Here is a 21501-nt window from a genome sequence, read left to right on the forward strand (position 1 = left end):
TTGTTCTTTTCATCACTTTGCACAATATGCTTATGAGGCTGATCAGTTTGTAATTACCTGGTCAGTGGAAATGCCAAGCTTGTATATTGGGGCAACTGTAGCCCATTCCGAGATATCAGGGACAGAGCTAGTTTTAATGTTCTATTAAAATGTGAGTAGAGAGCTGTATAAGGCTCTTTGTACATTTGGATGATGTTTCCTTTTCTGATCCCATTAATCTGGTGTTTCTGACCTTACTTAGGGCAGAAGTAACCATTTCAGATGTAACTTCAGATAAGGTCATGCTGCCAGAGGTAAAGTGGATGTGTTTCACTTTGTGGCTTGAAATTTGCTCCACATCTTTATGGTAGTGTGTTAGCTATATCTCTTGTCTCTTTTATGGTGGCACCCCTTTATTCTAGTTATCAACATTTTTTCCTTCTCTTTCATTTTCTAATTGTGGTTATATCCCTTACTATTTCCTGTTCTGATAGCAAGTATCACTTCAAATGAAGCTTTGCTTCTTTCAGTTACTTTAGCTTTGTCTGTGTTGTACCTTTTGGATAGAGTTGATCTCCTCCTTGTTGCACTGGTTGAAACTCCCTTGCCAGTTTATGTTATGCTTTTCAGAAGAAAAGACCATGCTGACATCTTATGCACAACACCAAGTGTGCCTTGTTTGCTGCTACTTCCAGGTGGGTCAGCCTGGAGTGCCTCTCAGTAATTGGGTCATCTGGAGTCATTGAGGTGTGTTCTTATTTTTATCTGACCTCCTCATTCCCTGCAGGTTTCCAGGTGTGTCTGTGTGTGTGTGGGGGGGGGGGGGGAGCAGACCAGAATTAGACTTCCCCAGTGTGCAAAAGAAGACATTCCTTTTCTTTGACAAGGGAAAGCATCACTGCCTCCCTTCCTCAGCCCATAATAATAGTACTCTGTCTAATATGCAACTTGGTTTCCCTCCTTGCTCCTCTGGAAAGAGGCCTTCTTTGATGAACTTGCTTTTCCCCTTTGAAAGTAAACATTTTCTCTCTTGGCCTTTAAGTAGGCAAATCTCCACCCCTTTGGAAAGGATTCTCAACCACAAGCTTTTGTTTTTTGTTGTTGATGCAGACTTGGCAAAAGTAAAAAATGTGTGCATACTTTTTTTGGGTACTGGCTGCACTTTTCTGCCTAGAATTCCTGAGGAAGTGGAGTGCCACTGTGATGCCAACCTTCCACGGCCAATTTTATTTCAGGGTTGTGGGCAAATGTAGTCCTTGCAGCTCCCAGATAATTGCTTTCCATGTTAAGTAGATATTTCTGCTTGTTATATCGGGTACTTCCTCTTTGCCAGTCTCACCTGGGTATTCTTCTTAGCTGTGGGTGTGGACTAGCACATGCTCTGGATTTGTTTCCAGGCAGCCTTGGCTGCAGTAACCATCTTTCTTCATCTTAGTGCCTTGGCTTTTTACTTCAGGTTGGTGGAGGCAAGGGTCTTAGCTTTATCTTCTCCATCTATGGTCCCTTATGGCCAAGGCAGGATTGAAGCCCAGGTTCTACCAGACCTAATACTGGTCTTCCCTGTCACATTCCTCTTGTTGGCTGGGAGGATGATGGATTGTATGGAGTTGAATGAACGGTGGACTTGCTAGGCCCTCCCTTTTTGGAGGAGCTAGAAATTTGCTCTGGTTCCACTTTTCTTCTGCATTTGGTGAGTTCTTTGTTTTCTTAGGTTCTCCTTTTGGTCTTGCACAGAGGGTCTGTTTCTCATCTTCTTGGGGGAAGATGCAGGTCCCCCTGCAGGAAAGTCTTCTCTCCTGCTCACAGAACTGTGCTTCAGTAAAAGGTTGTTGCCACAGGTTTTTTTTTTTTTTTTTTTTTGAAGAATATGAGTTTGAGAATTGCTTGTCAGGCTCATCCCTCCAGTTTTTGTGCAGAGAGTATCTGTCCTTGGGAAAGACAGGTTCAAGACTGGGCAGTTGAGTTGAGTGCTCTGGGATCATTTATTTTCCATTCAGAAAGGATAATGACCCTCACATCTTATACCTTCAATGGGGAGGTTGTGCTTTAGAGGTTTTTGTCCCTGTCTGGGAAGCTCATGTTTTTCTGTTTTCTGTTAATTTTCAGGGACAACTTTTTAGCCCTCTGCACCATCTGTGACCAAGAGGATGGCAATAATCACACTTATCCTTGAGTGGGTTTGAGGTCTCCTTTCTTGTTTAGAAAGAGGTTATTTTACCTGGGAAGGAATACTTTATAGCTCCTGGACACTATTTTTTTCCAAACCCCCTGCCAGTTTCCTGAAGGCTGATGTCTGGTGAGTTCAAAGTTGCTCAGAAGCCTACTACTTGAATTCATATGGGACCAGTTCCCCATGTGAATGATGAATTATTTCATACCTGCTCAATTGGCTTATCTTGGATGACCTGTTTGGTGCCTGTTACTGTGACTTATCTCTACTGTCGGATCTAGGACAAAGCGTAATCTCTTCAGATCTGTTCAGTATGCATTTTCCTGCAGAACTGTGTACCTCATGACATGCATATCACTGTGGCTGTCTCATTAGTCTTAAAGCTACATACTCATTCATGACATCCCTTGTTTCGATCATTTAAGTTAATTTAACTTCAGCAGTATGCTGTGCATATCTTAGGGTATTTACATCACAAACAAAACAGTTTTGTGTATTCAGAACACATTTCAGTAAAATAATTTTTCAATCCTTTGAATCTTTTTAAACCCTGGAACAGTCAATATTTCCATCTGTTTTCTTGAATGACCACCCCTATTTAGAATATTTGACATTATCCTTTACAGTGGACATCTGGTTTTAATTTTGGGACAAATCTTTCTGCACTATAACTTTTAAGAAACAAAAGTTCAGGAATTTGTTTGAAACTCTTGACTGGCATTAGATATCACATAGACCATTGTCTTGCAACAGGACTGCTTAAAACATTTCTGCTTGCATTTCTTCGTGGAATTTTAGCTTTAATATATTTGTCATGTACAAATGTATACAGTTTTAAAAAGTGACAAATATCCACCATAACTAAATAAGTGTATGTGCAGAAGTGAATATATATATATATATATATATATATATATATATATATATATATATATAGATATATATTTAGGTCTCTGTATTAGAATTCTAAAAGTATTAGTCTAGTAGAGTAATGGTTCAGCTGCACCCCTTTGGAATTCTTTCAATAGAAGGGAATTTGACCTAGTGCCACAAGATTTACATTCTGCATCCTCAGAGCAGTTATATCAGCAGAAAAATCTGATGTGGCACAATGTACTGCATTCCTGCACATTCCTGCAGAAGCCATACAGATATTCTACTTTTCTTTTCCTGAAGATAAATAAGAAAACATAGTAGCACTTGTAGGAAAATTCTATAACTATTTCATCCCAAAAATAATTTATATTTATTAAATAACTAATTAGGAGCACAAAGTATTTTTGAGAATGTAGATGCTTATGTTGTTGTACTGAAGAATAGTTAAAATCTGTGAATTTTGTAAACCCTAACTTTCTTTAGTAAGAGAGTACATAATTTGTGGTATGCAAAGTGGTGAAACAAGGAGCATGCTTTAAAAAGAAACAGACCTGACCATATCTTAAGCTATGGATATATAAAGGGTAAGTGAAATTATTAGTGCAAAACTGAGAATATGAATGCGTGGAAAATTAGCAGTTCAACGGCAGTCCTGGAGTAAAGTTTATGTTTCCCATCCATAGATCTAAGTGGTGCTTGAATATGGACAGGGATGAGCTTCTTCAGGATATACCTGTCCCTCCAAACCATTCTGTTGATGTTGCAGAAGTGGATTAGATCCCTTGATTGAGTATTTCTCATGCATTTTGACTTGATGTGCAGTAAATGCATCAGTAATGGGTCAGAGGATGCCTTGTATACTAGACATAGGTAGCCTCTTAGCAGTCTATAGGATACAGAGTATAGTGACAAGGCTTTGAGTTGGTCCATGTGGGACATGTTGTTTAGGCCTTGTATCTTTTTAGTAAGGTATCTCTGTGGGTCTTCCAGTGGTTGCATGTGTCTGGACAGATACATGCCAAAGGGGGAATTATATTCAGTCAGCCTAATGAGAGATGAGTAAAGGGGGACAATGACATCCTTAGATCTAGACTCAGTCCCTTTGTTTTTAAGCTGTGCATTGTAGAAGGACTTTCTTACAGTAATAGACACATGTTAGTCAAAAGCTGGATCACTGTTCCCAAATCCCAAATGACTAGGTCAATTCTTAGGGTCATATTTTTAATGTGGAAGTTCCCCGAGGTAGATGATTTCCCAAAGGATACAATAATCCATTTTTTGGCATTTAGTTTCAGTCCATCATTTTGGCACCAGTTATTTATTTGGGACAAACCTTCCTGCAGGTTATAGCATAAGTTATGCAGTTTCATACAATTTAGTTAAGCATTTCATACTCTGACACATAGGTGCTGTTGTTGTGAAAATTCTTTACACATAGAAATCTGCAACTTTTTCAATGATAGTAAGATAGGAATTTAAGGCAAATGTTGGAAAGAGATGTTGAGTATTAATGGACATAATGCAGAATTTAAATTTGGCACAGCTTCAGCATGTACATACCTTGCAAATTTTTTAAAAAGAGCTAGAATTCTCTGAAGAGAGTTCTGTATGTGTGCATTGTGGCAAAACAGCCTAAAAATTCTGACCTATATACAAAATTAAGAAAGTATCAGTTAAAGAAATAGGTTCTCCCCAAAACTGAGGATCATATTGCTTGTGAGAAACAAATAAGGATACGCTAATTCACAGTCTAAAGGTAAAGACTGTACAAATATAAATCTGTCTCAAAGTTGCAGAAACATATCAGACTTTGTGCATAGCCATTGCAATAACAGCATTCACAACCAAGCTGATTTATTCACAAAGTTAGGAAGGTTGCCTGGAGTATGTAATATACAAATAAAACCTGAATCTGTGCTCTTGAATCAAGATCCTAGAAAATATCAAAGAGAATATAGACCTCAGTCATTTTTTAAAAGCAAAGACAACAAGGTGGGTAGCTAATGTGATCACTGTTGCAATGACAAACAAGATTCACATCTTTATTGATGTGACATCAGATAGAAAATACATATATGTGATTTCCCCCAAAAGCTCCTAATTAATTATTGGGATTTTAAAGTTTTGTAATAATTTGGTCACAGGTGTGCATAACATGGCTGAGGAGTATAGTGACTATTTTACTCAAGTCTGTATATATTTATATGTTGACAACTTTCAGCTGGCTAATCTCAAAATAAATTCTGTACAACATGTCTGTATTATGGACTCAACTATATTTTAAACAGTCTAAAACAGCTAAATGTACTACAGACATCACTGGAAAGTTTTTAGAATTAGTAAGGGACTCCATAGTTATTCCTTTGTATTACATATTCAGTTGCCTACTAAAGTGTGGTCCAAGTCCCACTGCTATGGAAAACATCAACAGTCATCCTTATCTGTAAGAAGGGAAATAAAAGCTAGGTGGATAATTACAGACCTGTAAGTCTTGTTTCCATATTGGGCAAATGCTTTGAAAAATGTTATCTTAAATTAATTACATTATATGAGTGTAATAAAATATTGTCATCCCCAGCATAAATTGTTTAAAAAGTACTCAACCTTAATAAATGTGAAATTCTATGTTTATCGTGCAAATAGTATTGGATTTATGGTCAATGTCTTTATTTAGATATAGTTAAGGCTTTGAAACCCTATCACACATAGTTATAATTTGAGCTATGGTTTCTCTAGGAATTAATGCATTCTAAACCATGTAAGCCAGTCATCGGTTAACTGTACCTAGACAGTATCTGTACTGGGAACACTATCCAGTGACAGGTCTATTAAATTAGGAATCACACAGAGGTCCATAATTGGACCTATATTGATTAATATTATTTTCTCAACATTCCCTGGATCTTCATTTACTTGGTTGGCAAAGTATGTAGATGATAGCAAAATTGGGGCAGTTATTAAACATGTAAAAATGAAATTAATATCTTGTTAAAGTGAATGATTGGTCCAAAGCAATAAGGCTTGACTTCACTATTTCCAAATACAAATATATGATTTGTAGCAAAGATATATCAATAACAGTAAAAAAAATATGTGATACAACACTGAAGCATTTTAAAAAGATTTGGATTTATAGTAGATAATAGAATGTCTTTCAAGCACCAATGTAGGTCTTTTAAAGAACGGTGGAGGAGGGGCACTGACCACTGTGATATAAAACAATAAGTATCCGGTTTTGGTTTTTTTTTTTTTGCTTATTTTTACTAGTTATTGCTTATTCTAACAATTTATAGCACTTTTTATTGTCTGTTGCCTAGTATTTTTACTGTATTTTATTGCTATTAACTAATCTGCACCATAGTACTGAAATTGTCTGCCTTACACAGCCTGTTAAATCACCTTTGTTACTGCCACACTATTTGTAAAGCTTTTTTAGCTAATTTCACTATGTGACAGGTATTAACTGGAAATTTTCTCTATTTGTTAAACATTTGTTTGTTTGTTCTTATTTCCTGCCAAGGAGTGTATCGTATAACTGATTTGTTTGCAGTTAAAAGCATTCTCTAGGGTCTTCTTGCCCCTTTATCTGTTTAAAACTTTCATTTAGTGTCTCACTGCTGTTTCTCTGCTGTGATAAACATTTATGTAGTGTTTTCTGCCTGAAATAGTGTAGCTAGTAGCTTGGTAGCTTTGCAGTTGCCCACCCCTAGTGTATATTTGATCTGAGACACTCCTCCAAGTCCAGTGTCATTAGCTCATTCTACCTAATCCAGAAAGAACATCTGAGAAGGCCAACCCCCATAGTTTCTTAACCTTGAATTATCTCCTTTCTCCCTTTCCACTTTACTTAAAAAAAAAAAAAAACTTTATTCAGCTGCTTTTACAGTATTTGTGTTTCCTCCTCCTACTATATCACGTCATCTTGTTTTTTCTGCTACTCATAGCCGGCCTTAGTCATAGGCCAACTAGGCGGCCGCCTAGGGTGCCACTCTAGCACGGGTGCTTTTCCAGTTTTCTGGATGATGTAGGTAGACCAGGATGGGGGAACAGGGTGGTGTTGGGGGGAGCACTGTGGAGACCTATTGCCTAGGGCACCAGTTGACCAAAAGCTGGTCCTGCTGCTACTTGTTCTCTAAAGTGTTCAATTGCATCTTCTTTGCTGCATTTATTACTGCTTGTTTTAGCCTGTTTAAAATGTAAGTGTTATTCTAAGCTTCTTAGTTTTGGTTTAAGCATTTGGGCTTTCTTAGCTCTCCCTGGCCTCTCTCCCTCAGATTCTGGCAAATATGGATGGACAATTTCCTACATTTTTTCATGTTACCCTGGTTGAAATAGGCATCATGAGACAGTGTAGCAACTGCCTCATGTACATGGACAACCATCTACTACTACCACTTAGGAACACAGTTTGTGAGAGATGCAATTACATAAAGAAGCTACAGTCTATGCTCTCTCCCTCACAAGCCAGTATATCTGGCACTGAGAAGGTTGTCAGCACAATCACTACACCTCAAACACCATCCACAACTACACAACACACACCCACATATGCGGAGGTTCTCAACAAAAACAAACCCAAACAAAGGAGACGTCAGAGGCAAAAACACATGAGAATTCCACAACCCTCCACATCACATACCATGCATAGTCCACACACCAGTTGTCTCGCAACCACAAAGGCTAAACCATAAACCCAACATATTAGTCATAGGAGACTCCATTGTGAGACACACAGATGTGCCTCTCACCAGGCTGGATAAGTAGAAAGTCACAGTTAATTGTTTGTCAGGTGCCAGAATCCACCATATTACACACGCACTCAAGTCTCTCAACAACAGGTACTGTTATGACTCTGTCATAGTCCACGTTGGCGTGAATGACTTGAGATGTACCTCCCTGGGCTATATGAAGACAGACATGATTGAGCTCGCTGAATATGTATCCCAGGCAGGTATGTCCCAAGCCTTAAGTAGCATTCTACCATCACCCAGAATGATGCCTCAATACAAGCAGAAAATGATTGACTTTAACAATTGGCTTAGTTTGTGGTGTCATTGCAGGGGGATCCAGTGCTTGACAGCCTGTGAAGATATGATCAACAGACCATGATGCTTTGTTAGAGATGGCCTGCATCTGTCTTACTTGGGCTTCAGGCTTCTGGCAAAGGCCCTTGCCTCCCCCATAGTGCCTTTTTTTTGGAAAAGTCATGAGTTTGATAAAACCAACATAAAAATCTCAATAAAATGCAAATTAAAGGTCATGCTGCTAAATGCTAAGAGTCTAAACATGAAACTGCACTCATTGCAAGCATTCTTAACCCTGGAAGATGCTGACATCTGTGCAGTCACAGAAACTTGGTTCAAAGCTGCAGAGAGCACCCCAGTCTTACCTGGTTACTCATCCTATCATACATTCAGACCCCAAAATGTGGGCAGCAAAGCCAAAGGAGGTGGAGTTTCAATATATATCAAAGACACACACACCTCCACACTGGTCAAACAGTATGACACACAGGAGACACTCCAGGTATAGTTAACCATTGACAAGACCCCTATTCAAATTATAGCTAGCTACAGGGCCCCAAATTTGACTCAAAATGCCCACTCCACCTATCTGGGCCTCTTCAAAGCTATAAAGATTCAACCCTTTATCCTGATCCTGGATGACTTTAATTACCCAACCATAGAGTGGGAAAAGCTACTCATGCCAGAACATAAATGCCCAGAGATTCCTCGATTTTATCAATGCAAATGCCTTAGAAGAGCTAGTTGATACCCCCACTAGAGGTGATAATATCTTGGGACTTGGTATTAACAAGCATGAGTAATTATTGCAGTGCCCCTATGGTATCATCCTATCTGGTATGATCCAACTATATAGTGGTCATTTTTGAAGTCACCATCTCTCCCGACCCCCCCCCCCCATCTTGGGCCAAACAAAAAAAACTTCACCAAAGCTGATTACATCCTCCTGAGGGATGGTATAAAGAGCTTTACAGCCCCCTCCCCCACTGTAGGAACTGGCATCAATGTCTAAATCTACACCAAAGTACTATACGAGCATTTATATAGATGCATGGAATCAGGAATACCTTACAGGACAAAATCATCCTCTGCAATGAAGAGTAAACCTGTCTGGAGGAAATCTGCAATGAATAAACTATATAACAAAAGGAAAAAAATGCTGTCCAGTACCAAGAAGAAGCAGGTGCCCAATTAGAAGCAATCTCTCCTTAGCCTGAACAAGCAAGTAAGAGCACTAGTGAAATCCTCTAAAGCCAACTTCAAGTCCAAATTGGCCACATCTGCTAGAAACAATCATAAGGCCTTCTTCACATATGTCTGCAATCTCAAAGGATGCACCCAGATCTGTTCAGAACTGGTGGTCAAAGACACCACATACACAAATGCTGTAGATATAGTTAATCTACTGGTTAACAGATTCAGCAAAAACGTCTCCACTTTGTCACCCCCATCAGTAAATCAGGACATCCCCAGTACCTGCCCCCCACCCCTTATTTCCAGGGAACAGGTCATCACTGCCCTCTCAAAGGCAAGAAATACAGCCTCCATTCGACCTGATAACATCCCAGGTTGCATCCTACATGAACACAGGCATGAACTTGCAGCACCATTAGGCACCATATTCAACCAAAGAGTGAGTACTGGCTTTATTGCAGCTAAGTGCAGGACAGCCACTTTCATCCCTTTACACAAAGGTGGAGCATCCACTGATCCAGGAAATTATAGACCCATCAGCCTATCTAAACTGATCTTCAAGGCCATGGAACAGATTAACATGGACCTCATTAACAGGGACATTGGCAACCTCCAAACACTCGACCCCACACAGTTTGGGTGTCAAGGGGATGCCATGTCTGTTAAATCTGGTTGACTTCTTTGAGACAGTCACCAAAGCCATGGACGAGGGGAAGATGGTGCACACCACCTACCTTCACCTGGGCAAAGCCTTCGACACTATTCCCCACTCAGGCATAGTAGATAAACTCTCTCAACTAGGCAACAATCCATATGTTACCAGATGGGTAGAAAACTGGCTCACTGATAGAACCCACCTAATCAAAATAGGGGAAGCCACCTCAAGCAGTAGACCCATAATGGGTGGCATACCTCAGGTATTGGTCTTGGGGCTTCTGTTATTCGGGATATACTTCTCTGAGGTGCAGGCCTAACCAGTGGGCTATGGCTGACCAAGTTTGCAGATGACTGCAAGCTGGGTGCAGTCATTAATTCCCTAAGTGATGTGGACGTCCTCCAAGAGGGTCTCACCCAAACAAATGATTGAGGCCAGAAACATGGCCTCAAGCTGAATGCCAATAAATGCATCATCATCCCCTTTGGGGAGAGTGATGTCCCCACATTTTATCACATTAATAACAACGTCCTAAGTACACAATCAGTAGTGAGGGATTTGGGCACCCAGGTTGATAGCAACCTGACTGTTGACCACCATGTTTCTTCCATTGTACAGAAAGCTTTCTACATGGCCCACCAAATAAATAAGGGTATCTCATCCAGGGACAAAGAAGTCATAATATCCCTGTATTCTTCCCTTATAAGGCCAATTATTGAATACAACGGCCCCTTCAGCATGTACCTCGCAAAGCACATGCAGCAGCTGGAGAGACCACAGAGGTTCCTCACCAGGAGAATCTAGCGCCTCAAACACCTAACTTACACAGACAGGCTAAAAGCCCTGCCCCTCTACTCAGTTTCATACAGACTCCTCAGAGGTGACCTCTGTCTGGCATACAAAGCAATCTCAGACCCCACCTTGATGGGACTGCTGCATATCTGCAAGTCAAGCTCGACTCAAGCAACCCATACGTGCAACCTCAACCTGGTCTGTGATATTAATAGGACTTGTTGGCGGGACAGATTTGTGTCCCAGAGACTACCCCATCTGTGGAATAGACTCCCTCTCCATGTCAAGTAGAGTATCTCATTATCCCTTTTTAAGCGCAACCTGGATAACTGGATGGGAAACAGAAAATACACTCCTGGGATTCCACCTGTGTCCTTGCTGGACAGGGACTCTGGGTACTGATCTGTTTAAACATGGGCTAAATTCTTGGCTAGGCTTATAAGGACTTCAGGGCCAATAGCCTAGTAACCTCCTATGATTAGATCTATAGTATTGTGACAGGTGGGGGGTTCTTTTTCAAGACAGTGAGCACCAGGAATTCTGCATTTAATAAAATTATAAGACCTATATGGTTTTGTAACAGATACTTTATTATTAGAGCCAGTTCAAATATTTGCTAGGATGATTGTCCGACTGCTAAACCTTTTATATTATGTTAAAAGAATTTAGTCTATCCATTTATTCAGCTGTACTTATCACCTGTTCAGAGGCAAAATTTGTCTTATAATGCAGTCAGATCAGGCATTTATTAGCAATGATGGGACATAAATTCTGCAAACCTGCAATAGAACTGTGAGATCAGTCATTAAAAATTACATCCAGTAATAACAGAACTAAAAAAAGAGACTCCTGTATAAAAAAAAAATTCCAAATGTTTGGAATAGATTGCCATGCTTAAAGAATGCAACAGATTTGGATGAATTTAAAAATGTACTCTATAGATGTATGTGTACAAAATACTTATATAATTTACAGGAGTCAGTGTTACTAAATGTCTTCATGTTCTGAGCTTTAGTTAAATTAACTTATGAGCATTTGAATAGTCTGATTAAAATATATCATTATGTATTGTTTATAGCTGATGAAGCCATCTGAAGAATGCCAAATGCTAAATTTGTATTAGTACTAAAGGCATTTCTGGCTGGTGAGACAGGTGAAACATCCTTCAAATTGTATGCATTTAATATGACTTTAGGAAGGTAGAGATTCCTCAGACTTCTGTCAGGTGTTTCATTGTCACCAGAGGTGTTCCAAAGAGCTGCTCAAAAGTTTGGTGGTTCCAGCTTTACTTTTCACGTACTGGTGATTGACAGTCTAAAATACAATTCTGTTTAATTCCAGAATTTTACATTTAAAGACTGAGAATGTGGTATCTCATGGTTATCAACTTTCCCTGACATACACAGATCACAGGATTAGTATGTGTAAGTGGTAGGATTATGGGGGATGTAAGGACCTTGCATCCTGAAAAATATTTTAAAACTTTTTATAGCATTAAATAAATGTGCCTTTTCAACTGTTGAACTCTTTTGTAAACACGGTTATGAGTTTTGATCACAAGGTGACACTTTATTCATGGAGCCAGGTTGGGAAGGAAATCTAAACATGATAGATCTATTAGTGTGGAGTCAGACACAAGGAGAGCATGACAGTAGGCTGATATAATTGCTGAATAGATTAGGAGGGCCTAATCTGCACCTGTCTTAGCAATACCTCCCAAAGAGGACAGATAATCAATCTTATGCCAGACTTTTCAGTGGCTTCCTTTATACTGCAAAAATAAGGCACACATGGCTTTAATTGTTAAGAACATATCTCCCCATCATGTTTGATCACCAGGTCAGATATTCCTAAAGATGTAGTGGTTATTAGATGTATAGTTAGGAAGGGGGAAGTTTGGTTTGGGCCAGGATTCTGAAACTGTTAGTTTACCAGGCTGAACATGCTTTAGCCAGGCATCCATAATGTCAGGCAGGTTATTGATGCTGCTGAAGCTAAGGCTAGTGGTTAGAAGACAGGATCCTAATTTTATCACAGGAGGATTGGCAGCACATTTAATGTTAATGCATGGTGATATGTACATTAAGGAAGAATGTGATGGAGGATTGTCTAGGATTTATTTAATGTCACCTGCTCAACTTAAGCTGAGAACATATGACTGCCAAAACAGATAATACTTCTGAAGTGTTGTATTTTTTATGACTGTATTATAACTGGAAGAAAAAAGCTGTTTATGCTGTTTAGACAATGAATAAACAGTAACTTGCTTTGCATAGTTATTCCATAAAAGTTCAGGTTTTAAATTTATACATGGTAGAGTTGTACCAATTGCTACAGTGTGTTTAATATGATTACTGTAGTAATGCAGAAATCTAATCAGTGAGCTGCAGATAAAATGATAGTATGGGGCAAGAAAAAAATATAACTGAAATGAATAAGAAGGGGCCTGATGAGATACTGAGAAAATAAATTTGTGCGTAAGTAAACTTAATATAACAGGGATATTTCTGGAGAAGCCATTGTAACAATAAACAATAACACAGCATATTATGGTCTGGTCTCTGAACACAACCAACTTATTATGTGTTTAAAACATAGATGTTAAGAAGTTCACCCTGAGAGCAAAGCAAAGTGAAGCTGGAAGGATAAATCTTCACATCTATGTTGAGAATACATAAGAAGTATTATTATTAGAGAGGCACGATCATAATTCTTTGCAGTGCTTGGAGATTTATCTTCTCCATGTACTACCAGTCACAGAAAAAGTAAAGGAACACATAGTGTTTTATAACTTTGAAAGCACTGCCACACAGACAGTGGGCAGAAGTGAAATTCCCTCTGAGGAGCTAGAAGTTGTTAGACAGTCCACTGTTCATCAAGTTTTGTTTAAAAATGTAGAAGAGTGAATTATATACCAGCATTTCATAGGTTCATAGGTTGGTACTAGGCTATCAGCTCTAGGGCCTATACAAGCCTAGCCATAACAATTCCCTGGCTATTTCTTCCCACACTATTTACTTCCCTGGACCCCTGTCTAGCAGGGTGACTGACGTGATCCCTGGGGTGAATTTCCTTTCTCACATCCAGTCATCAAGGTTCCTTTTGAAGAGGGACAAAGAGGTGCTCTGCTTGACATGTATGGGCAGTCTATTCCAGAGTCTGGGGAGTCTCTGGGTCAGGAACCTATCCCTCCAGCATGTTTTGTTTATTGTGATGACAAGGTTTAGATCCCTGGAGCGTGTGACTCTGAGGGATTGGGATTTCTTTAAGTGTAGCATGTCCAACAGCTCTGGGTTTAACATGGCCTTGTATGTTAAGCAGAGATCGCCTCTGAGTAGACGATATGCGACAGAGTATAGTGGAGTTTTTTAAGGCGGTCAGCATAGGACATCTGCTTTAGGCCTGTGATTCTTTTAGTGAGGTAATTCTGTGGCCTTTCCAGTTGTTGCAGATGCCTTGAGAGGTACATACCAAATGGAGCATTGTATTCTATAATGGGTCTAATGAGGGATGAGTACAGTTGGACAATGACCTCCTTTTTTCTGGATGAAAAGCCCTTGGTGATGAGGTGCGCCACATAAAAGGATTTCCTGACTGTTGTGGTGATATGGTTATTGAAGGTGAGACCACTGTCCACCTGTGTCCCTGAGTCTCTTATCACACTTTCAGTGTTTAGGGTACTGCCACCTATGTGGTAATTCATGGGTATATGTTTTTCCCAAAGGGGAAAACTATACATTTCTTGGCATTGAGCTTGAGCCCATGGCTCTGGCACCAAGCATCTGTTTCTGTAAGGCCCTTTTGTAGAGTAGCGACATAATTTGGGGGTTCAGTAATGGCTCCCAGTTTGCAGTCATCTGCAAACTTTGTTAGCCAGAGTCCCTTAGTGTTGGCCTGTACTTCAGAGAAGTAGATGCCAAACAAGAGAGGTCTCAGGACTGAACCCTGAGGGTACTCCACTTGTCACTTGTCTGGAGCTGGATTTGGAGTCAGCTACTTTTACAGTGTGGGTTCTGTCAGTAAGCCAGTTGGCAACCCATTGAGTGATGTAGGGATTAATGCCCAGCTTAGTAAGTTTATCTATGATTCCAGAGTGGGGGGTGGTGTGAAAGGCCTTGGTGAGGTCCAGATAGGCTGTGTGAACTGCCTTATCCTCATCCACAGTTCTGGAGACTGATTCGAAGAAGTCAATTAGGTTCAGGAGACAAGATCGGCCCTTCACGAACCCAAACTGGGTGGGGTCCAGTGTTTTAAGGTTGCCAATGTCTTTGTTTATAAGTTCCACGATAATACGTTCCACGGCCTTGCAGATCAGACTCATCAGACTGATGGGGCGGTAGTTCCTGGGATCCAAGGTGGATCCCTCTTGTGGAGTGGGATAACTGTAGCTGTGTGCCACTCAGTGGGCATGAAGCCTGAGGTGAGGGTATGATTAAACATGACACCTAGGTGAGGTGCCAGTTCATTTTGTAGTTCATGTAGTACACAGCCTGGGATGTCATCTGGTCCCATGGATGCTGTATTCTTAGCTTTGGAGAGTGCGTTTTTTACCTGTGTGGCCGTTATTACAAGAATTTGGCAATCTTCCGGTATTGAGATGGGCCATTTAGGGGGTGAGAGGGGGTGAAGTTGGCACTGAATCGATCTGCCAGGATATTGGCAATATCCTTGGGATCAGTAAATTTAATACCATTCTGTTGTAGCTCAGAGCAGATCTGAGCATTGCCATTTAGATTCTTGACCTAGTTATAGAATGCCTTGTGGTTGTCTTTGGAATCTTTGGCAATTTTATTTTCGTAACTAGCTTTGGAGGATTTTATGAGGGATCTCAGCTTTTTACTGAGGCTGATAAGGGAGTTTTTTGCATCCTGGGATTTTCCTCTTTTCTGCAACAGTTTCTTCCTTTTGTTGTAAAATTTGTTTATGGCAGGGGACCACCAGATTGGCTTCCTTTTTTTGGAGGAGAGCATCTTGGTTCTATTTGGGATGGCACGATTCATGCATGAGTGGATGTGCTCATACAGTGCCTTAGTGTAGGACTCAGCAGTCGAACTTTCAGTTCCCGTCTGCATGGGTGTCATAAAGTTTGTAACTTCTGACTTGAATAGCATGAAGTTGGCTTTGGAGAAGTTTTTTATGGAGGTTTCCTTACTGGGGGTGGGGATGGGATGTGGATGTTAAGGGTGATTAGCTTATGGTCTGACCTGACCAATGAGGGGGTGACCATAGGTGTGGAGCATCGATTTCCCATGTTGGAAATGACCAGGTCTAGGATATTGGAGCCCCTGGTGGGACTATGGATTAGTTGATCCAGGGCATTGGAATTTATGAATTCCAAGAACCGTTGGGCAAAGGTGTTGGTACACGAGTAGTTTTCCTAGTTAATGGCAGGGTAGTTGAAATCACCCAGTATTAGGATGTTTGGTTGTATATTAATATTTTCCAGTATGTTTAGAAAGGTGTAGTGAGAATATTGGGGCATGATGGGGGATCTGTAGCAAGCTACAGTTTGGATTGCAGTCTTACCTAGTGTTAGTTGCACCTGGAGAATTTCAGACACATTGTGTTGGGTAACTAACCTGGTGGTGTGAATATCCTTGGTGAATATGGACACTCCTCCACCTTTAGTGTTTCAATCCTGGTTTGGTGGCCAAAAAGTGTGGTAAGAGTTGTAGCCTGGTATTGCAGGGGTGCTCTCTGGTGCCTTGAACCAGGTCTCAGTTACTGCACAGATATCAATGTTCTCCATTTTTAGGAGTGCCTTGAGAGAGTGCATTTTGAGGTTTAGACTTCTAGCATTGAGTAGCATTACCTTCAGATTTTGCATGCTTGTACCTGTTATGGTGATGGTTTTGTCCTTTGAACTTCACCTAAAAAGGCACTATAGGGGTGGCAAGAGCCTTTGCCAGTAACCTGCAATTTAATGAATATTAGTTTCTGTTGCTGCTCTTTGGTGGCCAGCACTGTCATGTATTAAGTTTTAGCATGAGACTAGAGCTTTGGAATATTTAGAGGTGCTTAAAAACCTGTCAAGCACTCTGATTCCAGAGATGAACGTAGTTGACATTTGGCTAATATCAACTTACATGATTTATCTCCTGGCTAGCATTTATAAAAACAGTGTCCTTCACCATTTTTAGGTATCAAGACAGGAAAAAAATGGTTCTTCAATGGGTACTTATCTGTTCCTAAAGTTCAGAATCAAGTGATCTTGTGGATAATGGTACAAAGTAAATGAAAAATAAAAATGTAGTGGGTGTCTGCCTACATGAACTGCAACAAGAAAGCTGTAAAATGGTATAGGCAGATGCTCTTGTTATGCTGACATGCTTTGGAAGTACCAGAGGCTGGACATGAGGCATGCCAAAAAGGAAAGATACTGAGTTCTAGAAATCATGCCAGGCATATGGGGACATATAGGACTGTCAGTAGTCAGGGCTACTGCAACTAAATGAAGAATATCTTGACTTCCTTAGCCTATGAAGTCATCAACTTGAGGCATAGGATAACTGTGAAATTAAATGTTGTTTACATTCTTAAATCATTATAGAAATGGATTGTTACATCAGGTTTTGGGGCTAAAACTACAGAGCAGTTCTCAGTTTTGGACTCCACTTACTCTTAGATGAAGCATTTTTGTTACTACTAGTTCTTGTATTGCCTTTCTTTGTGATTCTGGTATTCAGGAATGTTTTAAGTTAATCTATCCTGGACTAGTCACAATATGGTGATGAATGAAATTTATTTTTCCAGGTAGCTCTGGAAATGCTTTCTTGTTTCCTAAGATAAATTATTTTATTTTTTGTTTCCTGTTGCTTGGAGAGTGTATTGTCTGTCTGAACTGCAAGTATAAAGGTAAGCTTTTTTCCTTTCATTATAAAATTTAATAGTAGCTGCTACTGAACTAACTACTGAAGGTTGTTCTTCCATGTTTTCAGAACATTTATATGGTATATTTGCTTTAGTCCCTCTATCTGACTCTGTAGCTTTCATCATTAAGTTTCTCTTTTACTCCAAATGGACCCTGATATTTAGCCAGAAACATGTTTCCTGCAGAGGGGACCAAAACAAACACCTAGTTTCCAGCTTTCATTTGTCCTTCCATTTTTGTTATATATCACTTTTTATGTAGTTTAAACATTTCCCCAAGTTCCCGTATTTGATTGTGTGTGACCTTTCCAACCTGGATTTTCAGTGGACAAACAACCAGGTGGAGGTCTGGTACTAGGATGGAGCATCAAATAAAGCAGATGCAGGAATATAAGTGTGACTACAGCAATTTGATAGGATGACCTCTTTTTTGCTGCACACTTCTACAATTATAATTCTAATTATACAAGCATGTACTGTGCACTGAGCACAGCCACACTTCCCCTCACACACTAATTAAGATAGTTCCTATTGAACACTCCATTTCGTCTGCCACTGACAAGACTACCTGGCATCCTGCTGCAGATGCCTACCATACTGTTCACTATCTGTAGGATCCTATGGATATTGTATCCTCCTGCACATCCCCCCGCATGTACATATTCCGGCTATAGGCACAATATTGGAAATTTCAATGTACCCTCAATGAATTTGCTGCAGACATGTCACTGCAGCTGAATTGCAATACAGCCATGTAGCCCCACACAATTGACTCTGCAGGGAAATGTCACTCAGCACATAAAACTAAACCAATTATTCCGGACAAAAATATAGTCCATGAGCTGTACTTCCTTTGGTATCCCCACTCTGGAAAATAATGTTACTAGCGCTCTGGCTCTAGAATTACCATTAGCTTTATGTAGTGGGATGGCTTTGAGGATATTTAGTTCCATAGTCCCAAAATGACCAAAATACACTGAAATCTCATTCTGGATTTTACTAATGGCCCAGCAATGTCCATTGCAATAGTTTTGAATATCACTGCTATAATACAGATTAGAAACAAAAGAGGTTGTGGATGGACTTCCAAGATGGCTGCAAATTGAGTAACAGCTTAATTTCAGCTCTCCCAGTATGAAAACAGAAACTCAGAAGAGAGGGCCAGCAAACTCATATTTTTTGGATAAATGTCAGTAACTGGCCAGTAACTGCACTGCCTGGATTCCAGCATACAAAAAGAAAAAAAAAACAAAAAAAAAAATGAAATTCAGAGAACCTGAAAAGAAAATTAATCACAAAAGGTAAGGAAAAACACTGATCGGGAAGAATTATGCAGCCATTCAGTAAAAAGCAGTGTAAGTTCCAGCTTTAGTGCAAAACATGACTTCCAGTAACCTAGAGGAAAAAAATAAGTCAAATGTACTTAGAGCTGATTAAAATAAAACATTGATTGAGTACATCAACTCAAATACAAAAGGCTGGAAAAATGGAAGAAGCCTTAAACACATTTTCAGAAGAGGTGACAAAACTGCAAAAACCTGAGGCTGACATATGAGAAGAGATGTTTCAAAAAATAATAAAATTAGAGGACAAAGCACATAGGGAAAACCTGAAATTTTCTTCAGTACCAGAGAAGCTGGAAGGAACATACTGTATTAATTTTATGAAAGCACAAATAAGCAATTGGACTGCTATTCCACAGCAGGAGTTAATTGAAAGGACATATTATGTGTATGCTCCAAACATGGTCATGAGAAAGCCACCTAGACCTTTAATAGTAAAGGTGCAATCCAACTGGCAGGAGGAGTTGAGTCTGACAAAACTGTGGCAGAAAGATGAAGTACTAAAAGAGGGAGACAGTATAGTGTTTGTGGAAAATGATTACTCATTGTACACCAAGCAGAAGAGGAGTCAATTTATTCCACTAATCAGGGAATGCCAAAAAGCAGGTATGAGATTCAAACTTCAGTACCTAGTTTTCTTAAGAATATTTTACCTAGAGGAACAAAATAATTTTTTGATGCAGAACATGCTAAAGAGGAAATACAAAAGTTTGTCCAATAAAAAGTGAGCTGTGAAACAGAAGAAGATTCTACTTCTTGTTCTTTTGGTAATAAAGACTATAGAGAGACTGTGGCAGTGAAAACTTTTCTAATGTTTCAACAGAAAATGCTTGAGAGACAGACAAAGCACAATAGTTGACTAGAAGAACAGAGAGTATATTGGAAATGAAGCAGAGATTGGGTTTGGGTGATGGAGATAATCAAGAATAAAAGCAGCAACTCAGAAATTCACAAAAAATGTGGGATTACAAAGCATTAATTATATTTGTGAAACATGACAGAACAAAAAAACTGGAAATATTGGACTTTTTATCTTTTTTAAACTTGTAGGGGACTCTAAAGCATATGCGCTACTTCATGTCATTAATGTTTGGAAGAACATTTAGGAGAGGGGAAGAGGAGGGAAAACGTTAACTGTTAAGTAAAACACAATTTTGTTTTTAACAATAGTATTTTTGTAATGCATGATATAATCTGCATGCTATAAAGTAAAGGGTCTATATCATAAAACTGAAAACGCAAACTCTTGAACGCTCACATGAGCGAATAATCAAAAACTAGAAATTGGTATTGTGGGGGGCTGCGCCCCCCCACACCCCTGCTAAATATATATTCCTACTCCAAGATCACACTACAGTGAGGAAAGGGCAAATATTCCAATCTTCACTGTACTGTGATCCCAAAATACCAATTTCGAGTTTGATTTGATTGATTTGATTTGATGAATATGCTTCACCTCAAAAAATCTAGATCCCTCAGAACCACAAGGGCGGGAGACTTAAACCTTGACACGGTTATAAATAGAACGTGCTGGAGGGACAGATTCATCACCCAGAGACTCCCTATGCTGTGGAACAAAATCCCGGTACATGTGAGGCAGAGCACCTCGCTGGCCTTGTTCAAGAGGAATCTTGACCAATGGATGGGAGATCGCAGATATACCCCAGGGATTACTTCAGTGTCACTGCTTGACAGAGACACAGAAAAATGATAGGCATAGTTTTTATTCAAACTAAAGGGGTGGCGAAAGCCACATAACTATGGGCTAGGCTTATAAATGCCCTTGGGCAGATAGCCTAGTATGAACCTATGAACCTATGATTATTCGCTCATGTGAGCATTCGAGACTTTGCATTTTTGTCATTCTAAAGTAGACCCAAAGTAAAGTTTTCTCAGTTATTTTCAAGTGAAGTGAGGGCACTAAAGCAAAGACCTGCCCCTATTTTCTTTTCCTTCTTTCCTTTTTCTCCTTTTGTTACTTTTAAAAAATGTAGGCACTGCAACATAATAAAGAAGAAAAATCTGGTCAAAAGAGCATGATACAAGAAAAACTGTTGTGCTTTTTTCATTTTTGCATAGGGAAATGACCAGATTAAGGACCTTGGCTTGATCTAGTAACACATTTTAAGAGAAATCAAATAAATAAAAAAGAACATTTAATATAATAAAGCTTTTCTCTAGCAAATAAATAAATGATTGTAGAAGCACATCTGTATCTGTTTCTCATGTCTCCATGGAAACAATCTGATAAAGAGAAATAAAATCAGAATTATTCTTTCTTTTAATGACTAGGAGTTATTGTTTTCAGAAAGCAGTTTTCCAATCTGGGAGAGCAATAAAGATAAGACAAAACCAGACAGCACTTAGTAGAAGCACAGGTTGTACCATGTGTCTTAGCATGGATAACCTTTCTTTTAGGTTAACCAAGTCGTTAAGTGTCGCTGCCAATTTAGGACAATTGTTCCTATTAGGAGAGTAAAACTTCAATATTTGAAGATGTACATAGTTTTGTGTGTTACTAATAAGTTAATAGGTTTTAGGGGTGTATTTGGAGTATATTTGTGTTTTTTTGAGGGCTTTCAATAAAACAAAAAGTTT

Source organism: Protopterus annectens, chromosome 10.part0, assembly GCF_019279795.1.
Source record: "Protopterus annectens isolate FY-2018-M chromosome 10.part0, PAN1.0, whole genome shotgun sequence".
Lineage (NCBI taxonomy): Eukaryota > Metazoa > Chordata > Ceratodontiformes > Protopteridae > Protopterus > Protopterus annectens.